Source organism: Tenrec ecaudatus, chromosome 13 (genome assembly GCF_050624435.1).
Source record: "Tenrec ecaudatus isolate mTenEca1 chromosome 13, mTenEca1.hap1, whole genome shotgun sequence".
In the NCBI taxonomy this organism is placed as follows: Eukaryota; Metazoa; Chordata; class Mammalia; order Afrosoricida; family Tenrecidae; genus Tenrec; species Tenrec ecaudatus.
Window position 1 is genome coordinate 65,764,096 of NC_134542.1, and position 21,452 is coordinate 65,785,547.

Here is a 21,452-nt window from a genome sequence, read left to right on the forward strand (position 1 = left end):
CCTCCGATTTGGAAAGGGCTGTCTAGGCTTGTCAGGAGACTGAGAACTGTGCCTTTGGGACCGCCAGGAACCGGCTCTTCAGAGTTTACGCCATCTTTCAAACTGCCTGGCGCCTTTCAAGGATTGAAATTCAGACGTGACCAAATATCTCAGCTCTATTTATATGCGACAGATCCCCTTAGTGCGTCCTGGTCAGAGATAACTGAAAAGAGAGAGAGTCAGAGGAAGAACTCCTTCCCTCCCTAAGCAAGTCATGGCATTAATAAAGAAGAGTAGCGTGTGTGTTCGATACGGCCCTACATCCTAAAGAAATCCACGCCAAGGCCGAGACCAATATGAACCCATCTGCCCCTTCTGGTTCAGGGTAAACGGAGGGATGGGAATGAGGTGAGGGAGAATGACTCACATCTGAAAGCGGCCTACGGCCCGGAAGGCAGACTGTCCACTGAGGGGCGGCTTCCCCTGCCTCTCCACCTCTTGGCAGGAAGCAACTAGTCATGACCTTCTCAGAATTCCTCTTTCTCACTTTGCAGTACATCCTGCCGTTTGGGAACTGACGATGAGTGAATGGAATTATGCAATGACTTGAATTGTTATTGAGATTTTAAAAATGTATGAATGGAATTATGCAATGACTTGAATTGTGTTGAGATTTAAAAAGCAAAAATTAAGTCTTGTCCGATTATTGAACGGCGAAACCATTCACGAGGGTATGAGTACAGGTTTTCTTGCCAGTGAGCTTGGCAAACCATCACTGGCCTTCAGTGAAAAACATGGTTACCTATCTATATATGAATACTACCTGTGTATCTGGACATTAGACCATAGATACGTACATTTAAAACAGTTATTCTAAGAGAATCAACTTGTAACCCCCCAAAATTGGATTTCTGCGTTGGTACTTAATCAGACTTAGAGCTTCATGGAGAACAGGGCTATCTGACCAAACCAGGCATCCTCAAACTACGGCCCACGGGCCATGTGGCCCGCCGAGGACATTTATCCGGCCCGCCCAGTGTTTTTGCCCCATTTTGTTTTTTACTTCAAAATAAGATATGTGCAGTGTGCATAGGAATTTGTTCATCGTTTATTTTTTTAAAACTATAGTCTGGCCCTCCAACGGGTCTGAGGGATAGTGAACCGGCCCCCTATTTAAAAAGTTTGAGGACCCCTGGACCAAACTATAGTCTAACTTTCAGCCACGTCCTCCAGGAAATGTGTGAGGCTTTCACCAGTCATTTAGATAGGACGCCCAGTCACAGGTGGCTTCCATCTTGCTGTGTTAAAAGAACTGCTGTTATGCCCGGGCGATTCGTCTCCTGCAGACACGCTGTCTTACTGCTGTAGCACCCTCACTTCAGGCATCACGAATGCTCAACACTGTTTTAAACGTTAATGTGTTTACGCACACTGTGGAGTACGTCAGAGAAAGCGTCTTTCGAAAACAAAAGCTAAAATGCTTAATAGGTTGGCCCAACTCTGAATTCGTGGAAAATAGATAATTTGGTGGTTTGAATTCAATCACTGGAGTGCTTGAACAGTAAGACAAATTTTCTCCAAGTTAAAAAAATATAGATTAACTTGTTGTAAGGGGTGGGGGGAGGATATTCCTTTTTACTTCTTGATTTTTCAGATCAGTGTTGACTTCTGTGAGTTACTCTGCCCCACTTTTTACCTGAATTAAAAACAAAAGAAGCCCCCTAAGATCATAGGCTAAAAGAGCAAGGTCTTATAATTAGTAGATAGCTGTGTTTGAACTCTGCTTCCACCTCTTAGTAAGGAGCCAGGGTGGCGCTATTGGGCAAGCGTTGGACTGCTAACTACAAGGTCAGTTGTTCAAATCTACCATCTGTCCTGTGGGAAAAGAATGAGGCTATCCTGCTCTGCTAGAAATTGACAGCCTCAGAAACTCTAGATACGGTCAGTGTGAGTCAGAATCAACTTGATGGCGGTGATTTATGTATGCCCCCCCACCACCACCACCACCATACACACCTCTTAGAAATACTGAACTCAGCACATTGTATCTTTGATTCTGTTTCTCCCTCTAAAAACAGACATAACAGCATTCACTTGGCACAGCTGTCAAGGGAAGCATCGGCATATGAAAAGCACCGATCAGACACACTCTGGGCTATCAAAATTCTTACTCAAACTTTCAGGACAGGGTAGAACTTCCCCATAGGGATTCTGAGACTGGAAATCTTTATGGCAGTGGGCAGCCTCATCTTTCCCCCCCAGAGTAGCTGGTGGGCTTGAACCATAAACCTTGCAGTTAGAAGCCCGATGTTTAGCCCTCAGTGACACCAGGGCTCCTGCCTATCATTCAAAGTCTGGCATGTATTAAACAACAGGCAGTGCCTCTGAAGAGAGGAGGTAGCCAAACTCTGCGTCCATGACTTTTCTCACTTTTAGAATAAAGGAACCCATTGAATCTAGAATTCTGGAATATTAAAAAAATTAACCAGAGTGTTGGGTTATTCAATCCACACAAATCAAAATAAACGTCAGAGAACCGCAGGACTCAGTCCAATTCTCTCATTTCATCTTCTCGCCGCTTTGTTTTTACAGCGGTGACGTCAGGCGTGTTTGCTCTTCCCACCTCTGTCCAAGGTCCGGTTTTAAAGTATGGAGTCCAGTTCATGGGCAGCTAACAGATGTCCAGTGTTTTAGAAACTATCCCATGCTTCATCAGAAAGGCTTCCATATCCCCGCAGCCTATGGTATTCCTAAACATACTGGAAAGAAAAGCCTAAAATCCCTTCCATTCTGTTACCAAGTCTCTTAAAACTGGAAGCCTGGAAGCTGCGGCGTTCACAGGGCTGCAGGGAAGGCTCATGGTCAGAGAAGGCTGGTAGACAATCCCAAACTTCTGGGTCTTCTAGCTTTATCTTAGTAGTGAACACTCACGGCCCTAGAGGACAGGGTGGGACTGCCCCCGTGGGCTTCCGAGACTGTAGCTCTCTACAGGAGTAGTGAAGGACCTAGCCATTCTAGGAGTAGAAAGCCTCAGTTCTCTCCCACCTCAGTGGCTGGTGGTTTTGATCTGCTAACCTTGTAGTTACCAGTCCAATGTGTCATCACTGTGCCACCAGGGCGCCTAGGAAACACAAGGGGGCATCAAAAAGTTCTTGGCAAAATGGAATTGAAAGGGTATGGAATTTTCTACGATCCCTTGTGGGTTTGTTTCTCCTCTAAACACTGTTTTTTCTTCGTAAACGGGATATTTCAATGATTAAAACAAAGCTAGCTGTGCTCTGCAGATTCTAGGTTCCCAGGGCTAGTTTCTTACTAGCACATGGCAAACAGACACCTCGGTAAAGAAACTGCCACCTGCCTCTTGACCGAGAAACGCTAGCCCACTGATGTCCAGGCGGCTCCAACTCCTGGCAATGCCACCAGACAGAGCAGAACTGGCCCTGACAGCGTCCAGGGCTGTCCACGTTCGCAGAAGCAGGCGGTCACCTCTTACTTCCACGGAGCAGCTGGGGGCTTAGCAGTCCAGCGCTTCACCAAGGCGCCACCACGGCTCTGCCCTGCTTCGTCAGATGCTTGGGAATCCCACGTGTATATTAGTATCCAAATTAAATCTACTTTTTAAGAGGATTTTTAACCTTTTCAGAAAATAAAACCTGGGGCTTTAGTTTGGATTGTCCTATCTTTTTAAGTTTGCATGGACTTATTACTTCTGAATTCAAAATCGTTCCTCTTACTAGTCCTGATTTATTTTAGTTCACTTTCTCCTGCCTCACAGGGGCAAACAGTTCTAAATTGATTTCTGAAGCACTGCAGAGGAAAACTGGCCTCGCTTCATCATGATCTAGACACGCAACACCAACTGCCCTCAGCCTTCCACACATTGCTCTGCCAACCTCGTTGCTTGAATATTTATTCGTGCCGGTATTATTTCAGCCTCCTTTACATAGGTCAGTGAATAAACTAATAAAGTATGTGCTTTCTCATCATGGGCACTAAAGCAATCCCACTCGGATTATGTTTGGGGATCTCTCTCCCTCTCCTCAGCGCTTGCCTTTTAAAGAAAATAAGGAACGTTCTTGTTTGGTGCCTCTGTCCTAACACCCAGGTCTAAGACGCGGGGACTTCTAACCTTAACCAGGATGCTGTTCTGTCGTTTATGTTGGTTTGCTTTCATCACTAAGAATGGCAAGAGCTGAAAGATGAGCTACAAAGACTTGGCAGGAGGACAGAATTAACGAGTCCTGTGCCTACCATAGAGAATTCTTTCCTCCTCCCATGAGCGAGCCCAGCCAGAAAAAGGCCTGTCTCGTACACAGGTTGGGCCAGCGAGTAAGACTTCTTTGGACTGTTTAGCTGAGGGCAGCAGCCCAATAACACCACAGCAATTGCTTCCCTTCTCTCTCTCGCTCTTATCTGTGCTTCACATACGACCTAGCTCTCCAGTTCAAGCTTACACTAAAGATGAACTTAGAGTTAACTGAGACATTCTTACTTGAACTTGAGTCGTTCACAAAGTGTGGAAACATACTTCCAGAGCACACTTCCTCAAATGCCAGCCGTGACCTGAGACAGGTACAATACAGGTGGGGCAGGAATGCTGTGCCAGGGAGGGGCACGTGCCCCACAGAATGCGGTGGGGCAATATGCCCGCTGCCGCAGACGCCCAAGAAGGAAAGGTGCAGTAGGTCCCATCTCCACCACGGTGCAGGCAGGGTGTCTTCTTGCTCAGAGACTGGAGGCCCATTGTGGCATGTGGACTGATTAGAGGCAGGAAGGAAGAGAATCAGGCTGGTTCTTGAATCAAGCAGGGAGAACCCAGACAGGACCCATTTCTTCCGGTTGGCTAGGAGGATGCACAGGAACCCAAGGAGGGGACCCCCTGGGCCATGCACAGAGTTATCAAGTACCAGAGAGCTCACTGACAGGTTAGGGGTTTGAATCCACCCCAAGGTGCCTTGGAAGAAAGGCCTGGCGATCTAATGCTGGACACTTCCGGGAGCACAGTTCCCATGTGACAGGAGGCACAATGGATCTAAGGGAGGAGGATGGGAAGCCAGAAGTTCCTTGTGGGTTAATAGGGCTGATTTCCGTCAGCCAGCCTCCTATCCACCCCGAGGTCCTGCTGCAGCTGAGCTCCTGTGCTCTGTGCCCCAAACACTTTGCTATCAAGTAGAAAAGAACTCCATATCTATATTCTGGCTGCTGGCAAGCCAGACAGTTTTGGACTGCCTGGAATGAGTGCTTCCTGAGAATGGGAAGTATGAATATTATAAAAACTTGGTGCCCACCACGAAGGGGCACGGAAGTGGGCGTGTTAAAAACGTCGGAAGACCCAGAATTAAACTTGTCTGATCCACCGGCAAAACTACAGGTGGACAACAGTTGGTGGTGAGTTCCGCATCCCTGGGAATATTCCATGGGAGGCAGGGGTGTCAAGCAAGAGGCTCCTGCATCGGCTCCGAAAAAGAACAAATGTGTGTTAAAGATCCACTCCCACCCTATGAGTAAGTACATCATGACTAACTCACCTAGAATAAAGTGTGAGCCGTCTCCCTCCTCTTCTTGGGGACACAGCCTGATACTGAGAGCCTCCTTCCGCCCCCCCCACCCCGCCCCCCGCCCCCAACCCCACTCCCGCCCGCAGGACCAGAGGAAGAGCACAGTGATCAGTATCAGAGCTGCAGATACTGGGGGGCGGGGGGAGTCATCCTCCAGTCCTCCTGCCAAAACTGACGTGGAGAAAATGAGTCACGTTCCAGATTTCCATCCTACTACTCCCCCGTCGCCTCACCCCCTGAGCCAGGAAGCACCGCTGTCACCTGGACAGTCACCGTCTACCTACTGAATGAAAAAGTCCTTGGATCGGGACCTGGCTTCGCTGGTGCTTTTCTCAGATGGGCCTGGACCACCGCCACAGCGGGCTGGGCTGCAGGACCCTAGATGAGAACATGCCGGTGGTCCTGAAATGGCATGCCGCCCCACCTGGAGGATGCAAACTGCACATGAACGCACGTCCTCCAGCACCCGCTTGCTCTAAGGTCTGGGGGAGCAAGCTGCTTCCTGCCTGCCTGCAGAGGCTCGCCCAAACAAGTCAAATACCGCTGTATGGAAGAGAATGCAAACCCACAGGCATTTTTAAGATTGAAAAAGAGAGAAGCTGGAGAGAGAGTTCTTGCTTGCAGGAGGGTATTGACAGTTAGGTTTCCAGAGCCCTGAAAGAGCACACTCCTCCTTCCCCCCCAAAGAGTACGCCGGTAAAAAAGTTTCATAAGCAGAGATTTACATCCGGATAGGACCCCAGACAAACAAAAACCAGCCCAACGAGCCACTTCCCAGGAAATGACCAGGACTCACAGCTACCTCAGGTAGAGTTGTAAGGACGACCGGGAACTCTCCACAGGAGCAGGACGCCTCGTGGTTCTCTTGGGGGGCAACTGGGGGGTGGGGGGACAGTGTTGAACTGCCAGGCTTGAGGTTGGCAGCCCAATGCCTAACCCACAGTGCCACCAGGGAGACCATAACTCAAACTGACTGCCATCAAGTCAATCCTGGCTCATGATGACCCTACAGGACAGGACAGGGCTGCCTTTGTGCGAGACTGTACCAGGAGTTGAGAACCTCGTCTTTCTCCCTTGGAGCGGCTGGTGGTTTCAAACTGCTGACCTCATGGCTAGCAGGCGGTGATTCTTTCCTTCACTAGGTGGTTTCCTATGTGTGAGACCAGACAGGAATCCGAAGAGAAGGGCCCTGAAGACGCGCTGTGTTCAAAATCAGCTTTCAGAATTCTAAGTGATTTCATCTATTCGTTCAACTTTCAAACTCTTCATCGAAAACAGGGAACACATGAACTTTTCAGAGCTTCCCCCAAGAATATTACCAAGCTGTAAACGAACCCTGCAGCACACACAGGCAGGTTAAAAGGCCGTGTAGGCCTATGAAAATCTTGTAGCTCCGACATACATAGTATGACCCGGGGAAAGCTGGCCTACTGAGGGTAGGTCGGAGCTGCGTGCATGTGGGATGAGCAGCTTTTTCCATGTAGAATGTCTCAAGTGTGGAAAAGCGGCCTTCTCCGGCACTCGGCTATGGTGGCTGGAGTTCCCGGCATTCCTGCATGCATGTCCATGTGCTAGCTCATAGGATTTGCCTCATAAAGCAGCAATGACTGTCTCCAATTCCAATGTGAGGAAACTGAGGATCAAGGGTGTGTACGATAAAAAATAAAACACAAGCCCGCCGTCATTGAATCCATGTTGACTCACGGCAACCCTGTAGGATGGAGTCGAACTGGTGACTCCATCACCAGGAGCTGCAGCCAGCCTCGTCTGTCAATCCTGCAGTTAACAGTCCAGCACCACCGAGCTTGGTCGACAAGGGTGGGGAAGTGGTACGACTGGGATTCAAACTTGGGTCTGACTCCATGGACATTATCTTTGCCCTTGCCTAGCACGTCTTTCTCTTCGTCTTCTCATGTGCTCCGCCCCGTCGGGCCCCTTCCTTGTCACTGTAATTACTAGGTTGCCTAATGTCCACCTGAGTTCCATTTGAGGCTTACATGCTCCCTCGCAGCTGTGACCCAGGGGAGCGCGTGGAAATGTGTCGCCGCTTGGTTCCCACAGAACCGTCTACTGTGTGCCAACCAACTTTTAGGGCATAACCAATGCGTCCGCTGTCCCTAAAGGGTCTCATATGAAAGTACCCAGGCATCAGTCAGACCAGTCAGCGTAAGGCCCAGCGTTTATGCTTCTCTTTCCTTCACACACGGGAGACCTGGTGGCGCACTGGTTACACATTAAGCTGTGACGGGAAATGGCAGTTCACAAACCACCAGCGGCTCCGCCAGAGAAAGACGGGCTTTCTATTCCGCCAGTTACAGTCTAGGTGACCCAGAGGGAGTTCTACCCTGTCCCACAGGGTCACGTTGAGTCAGCATCAACTCGATGGCAGTGAGTTTTTTTAGTTTTCACCTCTGACACTGGGAGGCCTGGTGACCTAGTGGGCTGCTGACTGCAAGGCGGTTCACAAGCACCAGTCCCTCCTTGGGGGCACGATAAGGCTTTCTACCAATGAATTACAGTCTCTGAAAACGCACAGGGCGGGTCTACCCTGTCCTCAAAAAAAACCCAAACTCACTGCCATTGAGTCGATGCCGACTCACAGCGACCGTATAGGACCGGTCGGAAGTGCCCCTGTGAGTTCCCAAGGCAGTCACCTGCTGGTGGTTTCAAAGTGTAGTGCACCCCAATGCATAGCCATTACACCACCAGGATAAGCCCTGGGCCCCCCGGGGCTTCAGTCAGAACTGACTCCATGGCAATGAGTTTGGTGTGTGGGTTCCCTTAACAGGTGCAGTTTTCTGGTCACAGCGAGAACTCTGCTCCTTGGTGTGCTCTGGGGCAAGGCTAAGAATCCGAAGACCAGCAGCCTAACCTGTGCTCTCAGTTAAGACCAAAGGAGGTCGGAACTGTTCCTATGGCATGAAGATGGGCAAGACAAGACCCTCCTGGACACGCCATCCTGGGCCGAGTACAATGAAAAATCACATGATCCAAACTCTGACTTTTATTGCCACATCTCCGAATACAGACTTAGGGAGGGGTGCTTCAAAAAGTTTGTGGTAAAAATGAAAATGACAGTTTCCCCATGAACCTTTTGAAGTTCATGTGCATATAAAGCTATCTTAGTCCAAGAAATAATAACTCACCACAAAGTGCATTTTTTCCTCTCTCTCTTTGGAAAAAAACAAACACCGCAAACATTGATTCTCCCCTTTTCTTCTCTCAATCTATAAATTTCTAGAATCAAGTGTCTGTCCATTTGCTCCTTCGAGCCACACTAAGAGCTTCACTTCATGTCTGACCTCTTTCCCCAAGACATCACTGTAACTGCTCAAGTGTTTTTTCTGATGACTGGCCATGCAGTGCCTGCCCCTCCTAACTCCAGCGTACAGGCTGCGGCACTATCAGAGTCCGTTTCACTGCTGTGCCAGATAGGCCTCGGCCAAAGTATTGCCAATCACACTTACTCTGGTGCTAACTTCAAATACACAGTGCAGCTTGCCAAGTGTCCTTATTTGGCAAGAAGGTCCCTTCGTTCCCAAGATCTTTGACCATCCATTTTTAGATCCAAACCCTTAATATTTGGAAATGATTTTCTCTTCAATGTGTCTTATGTATTCTCTAAAAGAGCAAGGAAAAGAAATCAACCACCTGTTTGCTTTCCTGGACCCCCCCCCCCAAAAAAAATGTCCTTGTCACTCTATGATGGTCATTTATGTGGAATTACTACCACTCAAACTTTGGAATTAAAAGTATTTTCCAGTTTAAAAAATAATCCCCACAAGTTACAGTTGGAATGATTGTGAAAGACTTAGAAATAAACAGTGCGCACTGCTCCGACAGACCAGTTTCCCTTATCTCAATTCTCTTTCCAAACAAACCCAAATCATATTCAATTAGTCTCCCAAATCTCTCAGGGCCACAGCAGGAATTTAAACAAAGCTCCACAAATGACCCAGACCATCACCGAAAGGCCAGCCTGCTAAAACCCGGCCGAAATGGAGCTAGACCGACTGCAAAGATGACAGTCACTGGCCCTGAGTCCCATGCCTAGTCTATTCTTGTCTGAGCGTGTGGGGCCGGGCCGGCTGTTCACTTTAGCTGAGGCCTGGGGAGGGAGCAAGGCGACCCTCGGGGCCAGCTTCTAGAGCTAACGGTGTGAACGCAAACACCCTGAATTCATTCGGAAGGACCACCCTAAAGCACCTCGGTGGCGGGCAGCCCTGGAATTGGCCACTACATCGTGTTGCGTTCATTGGTAAAGAAACGAACAAAAGCAGTCATTACCGGCAGGGCTTATGCCAGACTTCAAGGCACACGGGGAATATACATTTTCAGCAACGGAACAAGATCATCCCTGTTTTAAAAGTCAGCTCAATGTCACCGAGCCAGTTTGGGAAAGTTTTTAGAAAGCTGTCAGGAGCAAGCGAGGGGTGGGGACAGTCTCAGCATTCCCCCTGGGCCTGCGGCCGCCCGGGGTCCGTGCAGGGGGACCCCCTCCCGCGGGGTGCGGCGGGCGCGCGCTCCCAGGGGCGCCGCAGGAAGGGCGGGGAGCGGTCTGCGCCAGAGGGCACTTCGGCTCCGGGCCGAGTCCCGAGGAAGCAGGTCCGGGGGCTGCCCTGGCACGCGCAGGCCCCCCGAGGGTGGGCCGCCGGGCGCGATTTGGGAGCGCGGCCTCCCCGCGCCGCCGAAAGGCACCCCAGCCGCCGCCGCGAGGCCGGGGCGCGCGCGGCCCGCCCGGAGGGCCAGGGCTCGGCCCGGCTGCAGGCGCCCCACGCCCGGGCCGCGTCCCGCTCTTCCGGCGCCAACTTCCCCGGCGGCCGCGCGGGCGGGCGGACGGCGCTGCGCTCGCGGGGCCCGGGGTGCGCGCTCCCCCGCCGGCTGGCTGGGGCCCGGCCGCGCCGGGAGCGGGCAGGACGGCGTCCCCAGGCCGCTGGCCCCGCTCCCCGGCAGGGCCTCGGTCCCCAGACGCCGGGGCGCCTCGCGGCGCGGGGGCCTTCCCCCCGCCCGGGCCCTCCCGGGGCCTTGGCCGCCCCGGGCCGGCCCTCACCTGGCTCCCGCGCGGGCGCGAACGGCAGCCGGGGGCGCGGTGGCGGCGGCGGCGGCGGCGGCGGCGGGGTCCCTGGACAGCGGCCCGCGCGGCTCCCACGCTTCCGCCCGAGTCAGGAGTTGAACATTCCGCCTCTGCTCCCGGCGCCAATGAGGAAGGCACGCACCGCAACAGCACCACCTACCTCCGGCCGCGGAACCGCGGGGCCTCCCTGCGCCCGCCCGCCCGCCGGCCACCTGCCCGCCCGCCGGCCACCTGCCCGGGGACTCCGGGCGCAAGCAGGGGGCTTGCGTGGGGAGAAGGGCAGAGTAAGCGCTTGGCTCCTTTGTGCCTTCCGCGCTCGGGATGGGGAACGGTGCGGACTGCAAACTCAGTCCTCAGCCACATGCTCCGCGAGGGCCCCCCAGCCAAAGATGGGTGAGCGCTGCCTGCCCCACGGGGCTTCCTTAGCCATCTGCTAGTTGGGAAGGGGAAGAGACAGCGCAAGGCTGCGGGGACCACCCAGGAGAGACCTTCTGGAAGGTTGGGGCCCTGGCTGGCGGCTTGAACACAGGAGTCGGATGAAGAAAGGAGAGCCCGGTCCAGGTGTGAGGCTAAGAGGGAAAGGAGGATGGGGACCCGAAACCCTGCAGGGTTCGGGAAGATGGGTCTGTGGAGCTAAGTGTGGGGGGAGGTCGCAAAGTTACAGGCCGAATGATTCAGGGGGTTGCCTTGACTCTCTGGTCTTGGGAGCTGTCGAAAGTTAGAATCGAGAGGAGAGGGGTTTTTTTGTTGTCGGTGGTGGTTTAGAGAGGCCGACGCTGGTGGCCAGTGGCTGGCTGGTGCAAACCTGGGGGTCAGGATGAGTCGTCGATGGGGTCACAGCCCGGTCCTGGGAACCTGAGCGCCTGAGGTAGTGTGCAGGATGGGAGTCGAAAAGAAGAGACAGAACGAGGGCACTGAAATTGGTGACCCGGTGGAGTGGAAGACAAGAGGAGCCAGGGATGAGGCCAAGGAGCAAAACCGGGTAACTGGAAGAATGATGGTGTCATCGGCAGAAATAGTCATGTGTGCCGGGAAACTGGCTGACTGCCTGTGGAGTCTGACGTCACGGGAAGAAAAGAGCGAAGTTGCTAGGGTGGAAACATAAAGCTGGGATTCAGAAAAGAGGGCAGAGGGAGGTGAAAGACACGAAATGGACAGATGGGTGAATATCCGGTAAAGAATAACTTTCTAGTGGGCTACTCAGATTCATCATTGACTTTTCTCCTTGATACAGACTAGGAAGTACGGTCTTAATCATTTCTATTTTCATAAGAAAGCAAGAATCTTGAAAACTCCTGCTGAAAAAGAATTCTTAATGTAGTATATCATGGACTGCCAAAAAAATCCGTGTTGGAAGAAATTCATCCAGAATGCTCTTGGGAAGCGAGGATTTGTGAGACTTTGGCTAATGTACTTTGGACGTGTCATGGGGGGATCCGTCACACTTGGTGGACTTGGAGAAGCAAGCTCTCCACAACACGGCTCACCCAGTGGCTGCAACCTTGAGCTTCAACACAGGAACCATTGTGAGGAGGACGTCAAGAACCAGGCAATGTTTCATTGTGTTGGACGTAAGGTACTTGTGAGTCAGAACCAACTGTCTGCACCTAATGACAAGAATCACTTTATAATCTGATCACTTTAAAATCATCACAGTATCCAAGGGAGAACAATGAGCTTTTTAGAACAGACCGAGTGAACAAGGAATTGCTGCCAGGGCTCTAGTTCCGACATCCACTGGTTCGTTCCAAACAAAACATGTTTAAGCGTGTCTCTGCAGTCAGTGCATCGCTGCAGATCACACTCTGTCATCCATTTTCACAGATGTGATCAGTGGTGAGCCCTGTGTGTTCCATCTGGTGAGATCCGCTTGCGTAGTTGGCATTTATGTGGCAGTAAACTGTATTTACAGTGAATAAGCTGTTGGTCTTGCAAAATCCTCTCACTCGATCTTCTGGGTGTCATTCTTCAACCAATCTCGATCCTTCTTTATTGCCAGCTTTCCCATTGCGACCAGCAGCACTCATCAATGCATCTTGATCGCATGTTTAATGACTTTCAGACTGCAGAGGCGGGCAAACTTCTTTGGCTTCTTCATCTTTGACGTAGTTGTCCGCACATTGGAATCACGGTCTTATTGCCTCATCTTCATTGTAGGCATATTGATGTTACCCTGTCACTAGCAGAGTTGTGCTTCAGGATAGGTCACAAAATGTGTGCTTTTTTGACAATTAAATGCAATGCCACCAAGTCATCGAGTCAATTCCACTCATACTGACCCCCAGCTCTGCCCGCCTCCACAGAGCAACCAGTGGATTTGAACTGCTGACCTTGTGCTTAGCAGTCCAACACTTACACAATAGTGTCCCCATTCATCTTCCGTTTCTAGCGTAGCAGACCATGTGATTGTCTGACTAGCATAGTAGACCATGCATACCTAGCATGGCAGACCATGTGGTTGTCTGACTCCAAATGGCCAATACCAGTCCGCTCAGCTCACTAACGCCTAGGACATCCATCTGAATGCATTCCATTTAATTGGTAATAGGTTCCAATTTTCCATGCTTTGTACATCCCACAGTCCCTTGACCAGTGGATGTTTACATCTGTCTCTCTTCATTTTGAGTTGGCAAATGACTCAAAAGGTTTACACCAGTGGTTCTCAACCTGGGGTTGCGACCCCTTTGGGGGTGGAATGACCCTTTCAATGAGTCGCCTAAGACCATATTTTCAATGGTATTAGGAACCAAGACACCGCTCCTCTATCCATCTCCAGGTGGGTCCACCCACATGCAGATCCACCCACATAAGGGGGTCACCACAACATAAGGAACTGTATGACAGGGTCGCGGCGTTAGGAATGTTGAGAACCACTGCTTCATGACGGTCAACTCTACTTTGAGGAGGCGACTCTTCCGCAGCCATATCGGAGTGCCTTCCAACCCCAGGGACTTGCCTTCCGGTACAGCGGCTGACTGTTTTCGAATTAGATCACCAGGCCCTTCTTCCTAGTCTGTTTTAGTATGGACGCTCGTCTAGAAGCAGTCCGCCGCGGGTGACCCTGCTGGTGTGTGAAATACCAGTGACGTAGCTTCCAGCGCCACAGCCACGTGCAAGCCACTGCAGTATTGATTTGACCGATAGCAAGAGCAAAAGAGATCTAGTCAAACCTCTTTACAAATTTTCCTAGTCCCTTGTGTACGTCAAAGGTTTCCACACTACACTCGGTGTGCTCTCAGCCGGGGAGTGCTCAGCACTCTCTCACCCTCATGAACACCCCACGGTAAACATTCACCCAGAGAAAAGAGTACACTTGATGTGCTAAGTGCACATGCAGCCGCTAAAAAGCCCCCTGGCCACCCATTCCTTCAGCTAATAGCCCATGGCCCTCTTTCCACCAAGTCAATTCTAGCCCCTAAGCCCCTCTTAAATAGAAAATCCTGAACATAAAGCGTGGACGTACATTCTAAGACTAGAGGGAGAGGCAACTTAAAAGGAAGAAAGCATCCACGGATCCACCCCTCCGCTTACAGCCATAGAGCTGTGGAGCAAGCTGGCACCCACGGGCATTTCCCCTAGCCGTCTTGGGTCTCCGCCTTAGCGGGTGAGCCGTCAACATCTGGATCGTAACTGAGAATTAGCCAGCACTTACGCAGCGGTTGACGTTTTACCTTCTCTACCATTCTACATCCCTGGGAGATCAATGTGCATAATCAAACAGCCTTTAAAAGAAGCAGCTTTTCCCTTAAAATCACAAATGTAGCCCAGGCCATTGTTTGAGGGTTTTGTTTTGGTTTTTTTTTTTTTTTTTCATTTTAAAGGCCCAGGAGAGTCACAAGAATGGTCAGAAGTCCTCAGTTGGCCTTGGTGGCCCAGGGCGCTGGGAAGGAGCAGGAGGAGAAAACTGGCTTTGACACAAAGTATTCACAAAGAATGAACATTGTGCTTTTAATAGCTGACAAGACCTGGCCCCTGCTCTCGCCCAGTATACATTCCTGCACTGCCAGGGGAAGGCTGTGGGCTGTGGCTCTAGCAGAATCCTTCATGTGCAATTTTTCTGCAAGATTTTAAATTTGGGTTGTGTTATTTTCTTCATCTGATTGATTAAAATAAGAATTCTGGATTAAATATCCTTTATTGATATCTGTTTAGAGGTGATACACCTTTTAGGAATTCACATGTATCTTGTGTGTGTTGTTGAGCTGACTCCAACTCATAATTCAAATTCAAATATGCTCCCTCGGTCTTCTTTATTCAATGTCCAGCTTTCACATGTGTGAGATGATTGAATAATTTCAATCATGGCTTAGGGCAGGTGCACCTTAGTCCTCCAAGTGACAGCCTTGCTCTTCAACACCTTAAAGAGATCTTGTACAGCAGAATCCCCCAGTGTAATGCATCACCTGATTTCCTAACTGCTGTTTCCATGAGGATTGATTGTGGTTCCAATCAAGAGGAAATCCTTGACAACGTCAATCTTTTCTCCTTTTAGCACGAAGTCGCCTGCTGGCCCAGTTGTGAGGATTTTTGTTTTCTTGGTACTGAGTTATGTGATCCATCCTGGACTGCAATCCTTGACCTTCATCACAGGTGCTCCAAGCCCAGCTCACTTTCAGCAAGCACGGGTCTCTTTCAAGTCATTCCCTTTTTCTTCTGCATCCACTGCTTTTCACGGATTTGTCTGGTTCTCTGTGTTTTCTTCAGTTTGCCTGCTTACCCCAAAGTCCGCAACTAAGTAAAAAAGTTTTTCTGGTCTTTCTAGGTTCTAGAATCTAGAGGAAGAATAAGAGAGTGAAGACATGACTCCCTCCAAACTCTTTAAAAGTCCATTTGTTAGCTTCTTATAATGGGAAAATCCCTCTCAAATTTCAAAGTCACCTTTGCATCCTTGAGAGGGGAGAATAGTTCTTTTGTCCTACTCTGACTAGTTGAAAGTTCTTCAAGGAATAATTTTACAAGTTCAACTTCACTTCTCAGTGGTGTGTGTGTGTGAGAGAGAGTATGTGTGTGAAAGAGTGTGTGTGAGAGAGTGTGTGTGTGAGAGAGAGAGAGTGTGAGAGAGAGTGTGTGAGTGTGTGTGAGAGTGTGAGAGAGTGTGTGTGCGAGAGTGTATGTGTGTGAGAGTGTGAGAGTGTGTGTGTATGTGTGTGAGAGTGTGTGTGTGTGTGTGAGTGTGTGAGAGAGTGTGTGTGCGAGAGTATGTGAGTGTGTGTGTGAGAGTGTGTGTGTGAGTGTGTGTGTGAGAGTGTGTGTGTGAGAGAGTGTGTGTGTGAGAGTGTGTGTGTGAGAGTATGTGTGTGTGAGAGAGAATCTGCATCCGACCAAGTGAGCTTTAGCTACCATTGGCTAGTTCCTAACCTTTTAAGGTCCATTTGAATTAAACGTCTGCCCTCATTGTTTGTAACACCTTCCAATTTAGTATCATCTGCAAGTTTCATTAACGTACTATTTACTCATTCTTCCAGGTCATTAATAAATGCTATTTCTTATGTATTAAATTTGTGGTCGAATAGATTTAATTTGCTGTTGTAATTTCAATGCATGTTTTCTAAAGCTACAACGCAGTTAAGAATGGTCTTAACATGGGCTTCAATCCATACCCAGTTTATACTTATTTTACTATTATGCAATTCATTTGTGTTCTTTAATTAGCACTGTTGTGAGCTCCACCAAAGCAATAATCTATTGATTTTCTTGTCCCTCTTTTCCAATACAGTCATCATCTTGGCTGTAAATGCATAGCAACAGCAAAGTTAGCTATGCTTAAATCCACAGTTATTGGTAAAAGGAAATTAAGTCTTTTTTTTCTCAGTGGCTATTCTCTCACTGATTTAAGAAATGTTCTACATTAAGAAAATGATTTTATCATACCCAATGTGAATGGCAGAGGGGGAGTATGGAGTGGAGACCCAAAGCCCATCCTTAGGCAATTGGACATCCCCTCACAGAGGGGCCACAGGAAGAGATGAGCCAGTCAGGGTGCAGTACAGCACCGATGAAACACACGACTGTCCTCGAGTTTTTTTGGTGCTTCCTTCCCCCCACCATCATGACCTCAATTCTCCCTTACAAATCGGGTTAGACGGGAACATGCACACTGCTCCAGATAAGAGCCCGCAACACGGGAAATCCAGGATAGATAAACCCCTCAGGGGTTTGAAAGTAGAGATGAGAATAAGAGATACCAGGAGGATAAGGGGAAGGGGAGGGGAGAATGGGGGGATCAATCACAAGGATCAGTATATAACCCCTCCCAGGGGGATAAACAAAGAGAATGAAGGGGGACAGAGGATGATGTAAGATATGAAAATAGCAATCTATAACTTATCAAGGGTTCATGAGGGAGGGGGAAATGAGCTGATATCAAGGGCTCAAGTAGAAAATGCTTTGAAAATGATGATGGCGGCATATGTACAAATGTGCTTGACACAATGGATGAATGTATGGATTGTGATGAGATGTAAGAGCCCCCAATAAAAGTAGTTAATAAAAAATAGAAAGAATATAATTTTATAACGATAATATGTGGTTATCCGATATTGCTGGGTACCAATGTTCTAAAAAGAAATAGCTCACTCTCTCTCAGAAACACACATGCGCACACACCACACCAGGGGCTTCAAAGAGCTCGTGGGATGTTGTGATGAGCCTGTGGGCTCCGGAGAGACGTACAATCTCCGAAACCCTCCACTTGCTGGCCAGGAGTTGGGTTTAGTTTTGATTTAGGAAACAGTACCTGCCCCATACAAACATACTCTTTGCCTCAGTTATTTAAAGGCTTTGTCAAAATTCCCCTCACCTCCAGATGTCAGGAAAAAATAAAACAATTAAATTGACTGGGTTGTTGATTTTGTTTTTCACTTAGTTAATGCAGAGAAAGATTTATTAAACCTTTGTGGTAGACTTAATGCAAATCACATTTGGCAAAAGCACAGTGAAATATTAATTGAAATATTAAATCAAAATTGAGCCTCACTTAGCCAGCCTTCATCTATCTAGACAGTCTATCTGAATCATTTGGCCATGTAAGGTCGTTACATAACCCCCTCAAACAGGTTTTAATGTTTCTGATTACACAAGTCGCTATCTATGACCAATATCCTCAGCTTGAGGGGAAGTCACCTTAGACTGTATTTCTCCAGGCGCAGACGATTTCTGGTCCTGACTAATCTGCATGCAATAAGCTTTAATATTGACACTCTGTTACTGAATGGTGCTCATAGGGTTTCTTGAAGCCTGATTTCAGCTCGTTGGCAGCCCTTTCTCTAAACGTGTATACAAAATTCAACCTCTCACCCTTTCCCAGACTCTTACACAAATCAGGGCCCAGTTGAATAGTCTCACTGCATGATAACTTGATAGATCCCTAAAGATCAAAGCTAATGAAGACTTTGAAGAGTCAAAAGCTCTGAGGTTAGCCCTCCTTCGGCAGTACAACACAGGGGCTAAGAACATGGGTTTTGCAGGTAGACAAGCTGGTTCTCCCACTAATAGGTTTCGTGACTTTGGGCCTGTTACTCCTCTGGCTGGGCCTCAGTTTCCTTATCTGTACAATGGACAATGTAATATGATTTTTACTAAGATCAAATAAAGTATAATGTATACAGAACTTTTACCGTTTCTGGCATGGAGTAACTGTTGAGTAATATTAGCATTTATTTTTCTTTTAAAACTCATTTTCATATCGTATGTACTTGATTTCACTACTGTTCAGGTGCCTCAGTGACGTCTGTGTCATCTGGGGTTGGTTTATCTTTTCATTTTTCTCGTAAGGTACTAGTTTTTCATCCAGCTGTTTCTGGTGATCGTTGGTTCTCGCCCGCATGTAAGGATGCAGGGCACGCTGCGTGTGGTTGGCTCTAGAAGTAATCTAGATTAACGTGGTTCGTGCTTCCGTGTCCCCGCGTTGATCCCCAGGCTGAATGTGCCCCCTGCACAGCCCATTTGGCAAAGGCTGCCAAGTTGCACTTCCTTCTCTGTTCTTTCCCTCACCACTGTCCGAAATAAAGGGAGCAGGAGAGAGGTTTACTTCGCCTAACGGGAATGATAAGGCCATTCTTAGTTTGAGTTTGAAATGCGATGATTTCGCCTGTATTTTATTATAACAGTTTTGTTGGATTTTTTTTTTTGTCATTCACTATGTTAGTAAGTATGTGATGCAGGGTGGATTCTCTAGAGAAACAAAACCATGGATTCTTTAGAGAAACAAAATTAAATAGGAAAATTCATGTCAAGAAAATGACTCTGCTTCCTTCCCCCACTATCATGATCCCAATTCTACCTTACAAATCCGGCTAGAACAGAGCAGGTACACTGGTACAGATAGCAACTAGAACCACAGAGAATCCAGGACAGATAAATCCCTCAGGACCAATAATGAGAGTCGTGATACCAGGAGGGTAAGGAGAAGGTGGGGGAGAAAGGGGGTACTGATCACAACGATCTGCATATAACCCCTCCCTGGTGGGGAATGCACAACAAAAAAAAGTGGGTGAAGGGAGGCATTGGACAATGTAAGACAAGACAAAATAATAATAATTTATAAATTATCAAGGGTTCGTGAGGGGAGTGGGACAGGAAGGGAGGGGAAAATGAGGAGCTGATACCAAGGGCTCAAGAGGAAAGCAAATGTTTTGAGCATGATGATGCTTGACAGAATGGATGGATGGATTATGATAAGAGTTGTATGAGCCCCCAATAAAATGATTTTAAAAGAAAAAAATGACTCATGCAGTTGTAGGAATATGAAAGTCCACAATCAATCTAGCACAGTGGTTCTCAACCTCTCTCATACAATTCCGCATGTGGTGGTGACCCCCCAACCATAACATTATTTTTGTTGCTACTTCATCATTGCAATTTGCTACTGTTAGGAATCAGTCGACCCCTGTGAAAGGGTCGTTCAACCCCAAAGGGGTCGCGACCCACAGGTTGAAAATCACTGGCTAGCAGGTTCCAAGCTGGAGGCTTGTCTTGATTAGCGCAGCTTGTGGGGGTTGATGAATCCAAGTTTGGCAGGACCACCACAGGCTGTTCAACATCGGCAGGCTAGATGGGCGACCCAATGCAAGCCGCTCGCTAATGACTGTGCTTTAGATATTGGCAACCACTGTCTGCTCTTTTTGAAGTTGGCTTATGCATATATAAAACTTTAAACACACACACCTATATACACATACTCTTATATGTATATAGGTGTGTGTGCAGTTGTGTGAATATACACACATCTACAAGAATACCAGATGGAATAACACACACCTCTATTTTTAAAGAGGAAAAGGTGAAACTTTAAGAAAAAATATCAGAAATCTCATACCTAGCCTCACGTAGAATAGTTTTGGCTCAACTAAGCTCTTGCTTTCGCCCCTGAACTCTTTGCTGCCGCTTTTATCATGCAGCATCACCCCCTGCCTCACCATCCTGCCTCCTGTGGTGGCAAAAAGAGGGGCCAGCAGTGCAGCCTGGTATCACAGCGTGTGTTTGAATCAAATGCTCACAGGCCTGGGTTCAAATCCCAGCTCTGCCAGAATCTAACACGTGACTTGACACAGGTGTTTTATTTCTAGCACTGTTTCTTCACCAGTGAAAGAGGTTATGACCCTCGTAGGCCGTTAATAGAAAGTACTGTGTGTGTGTGTGTGTGTGTGTGTGTGTGTGTATGTTCTGTACAAAATAGCTGAACTGACAGGTAAAAAGCTATGGCTACTGGATATGTTCTAGAAGATTATTTCCAAGTCAATATTCAGCAAACGTTTTCGTGTTTAAAACTCTCAGTGGCCTTGCTTTTTGCTTCTTTCAATTTTAAATACAAACACACAATTTTCTCTCTTTCTCTCTTTTTCATCAAGCAAATATCTTCTCTTGATGCTTGAAAAAAATCTCCATATCCTCTCTCATGGAGTATTTATGCAGTTGCTCCAAAGGTTCCCCGCCCCCGCCGCCCCTTAGTGCACTCAGAACTCTGCACATAAAGCCTATCAAACAACTGAGCCTGTGAGTTATCCCCATGACCCCTTTACCTGAAACTGCTTCAATGTTGACTTTATGTTATCCATTTCCTGGTGTGGTTATTGAAAATGAATTCTTAATTAAAATGGCCCAGCATCACCTGGCTCACGGAGAGTGCCACAAGCAATAATCCCCAATCTAATGTACACTTCGGCTCATACCTACAATTGAATCTCTGAAACCATCCATCTTCATAATGGCTTGTGAGCATCACATGGCGGGGGGGGGGGGGCTTGGGACTACTAATGAAGAGCAGCTTTCTCAGGAGCATTTTCACAACAAGGCACCACCGTTTCCAGGCTACATGGACCCATGGACTGCACACATCAAATATAAGCTGAGTTTGACCTCTGGGTACATGACTGTTCCAGCTTCCCTTTGACATTTCCCAGTACAATCGCCTGTGAGTAAGAAGCCTGGGTCCTTTGCTCTGCGTCACATCCACCTCTCACAGGGGAAATATCCTCGCTTTTACTAGAAATCCCTTTGAAGCGTGTCTGGGCGGCTCAAATGGCTAGGTGCTCTCCCACTCCTTGAAAGGTTGGTGGCTCGAAGCCACCAGACATACCTCTGCAGACAGGTAGGCCACAGCCTGAAGGCCACACAGAGCAGCTGTACGCAGCCCCACTCTGACACGCGGGGGCTGCCGTGAGTTGACGACATGAGAGACACCATCGTCCCCCAAATCTGTAGAAGATTGGTGTGACCAAAGGTTGAGGCACAAAAGATAAGCGTCAGACAAACCCCATCCCATCGAAGTCTATTTCGATGACTTTCATTGCTTCCCTTCCGCATGCTTTCACGCTTGGCTTCGTTGAAGACTTCCCAGAGTC

The 21,452-nt window shown here is 48.5% G+C and overlaps 1 protein-coding gene across 4 annotated transcripts in view; it reads right to left on the reverse strand.

The window, feature by feature from the left end:
• Positions 1 to 11,535, reverse strand: part of MAP3K20 (mitogen-activated protein kinase kinase kinase 20) — a 193,851-nt gene extending 182,316 nt beyond the window's left edge. The window contains exon 1 of one of the 4 annotated variants that reach the window (XM_075529211.1): positions 11,417 to 11,535. The gene's annotated coding sequence lies outside the window, so the exon portion shown is untranslated. Of the gene's footprint in view, positions 1 to 9,824; positions 9,938 to 10,587; positions 10,747 to 11,416 lie in introns of those variants that run through there. The other 3 variants (XM_075529209.1, XM_075529212.1, XM_075529213.1) reach the window with 3 other exon arrangements.
• Positions 11,536 to 21,452: the final 9,917 nt, after the last annotated feature.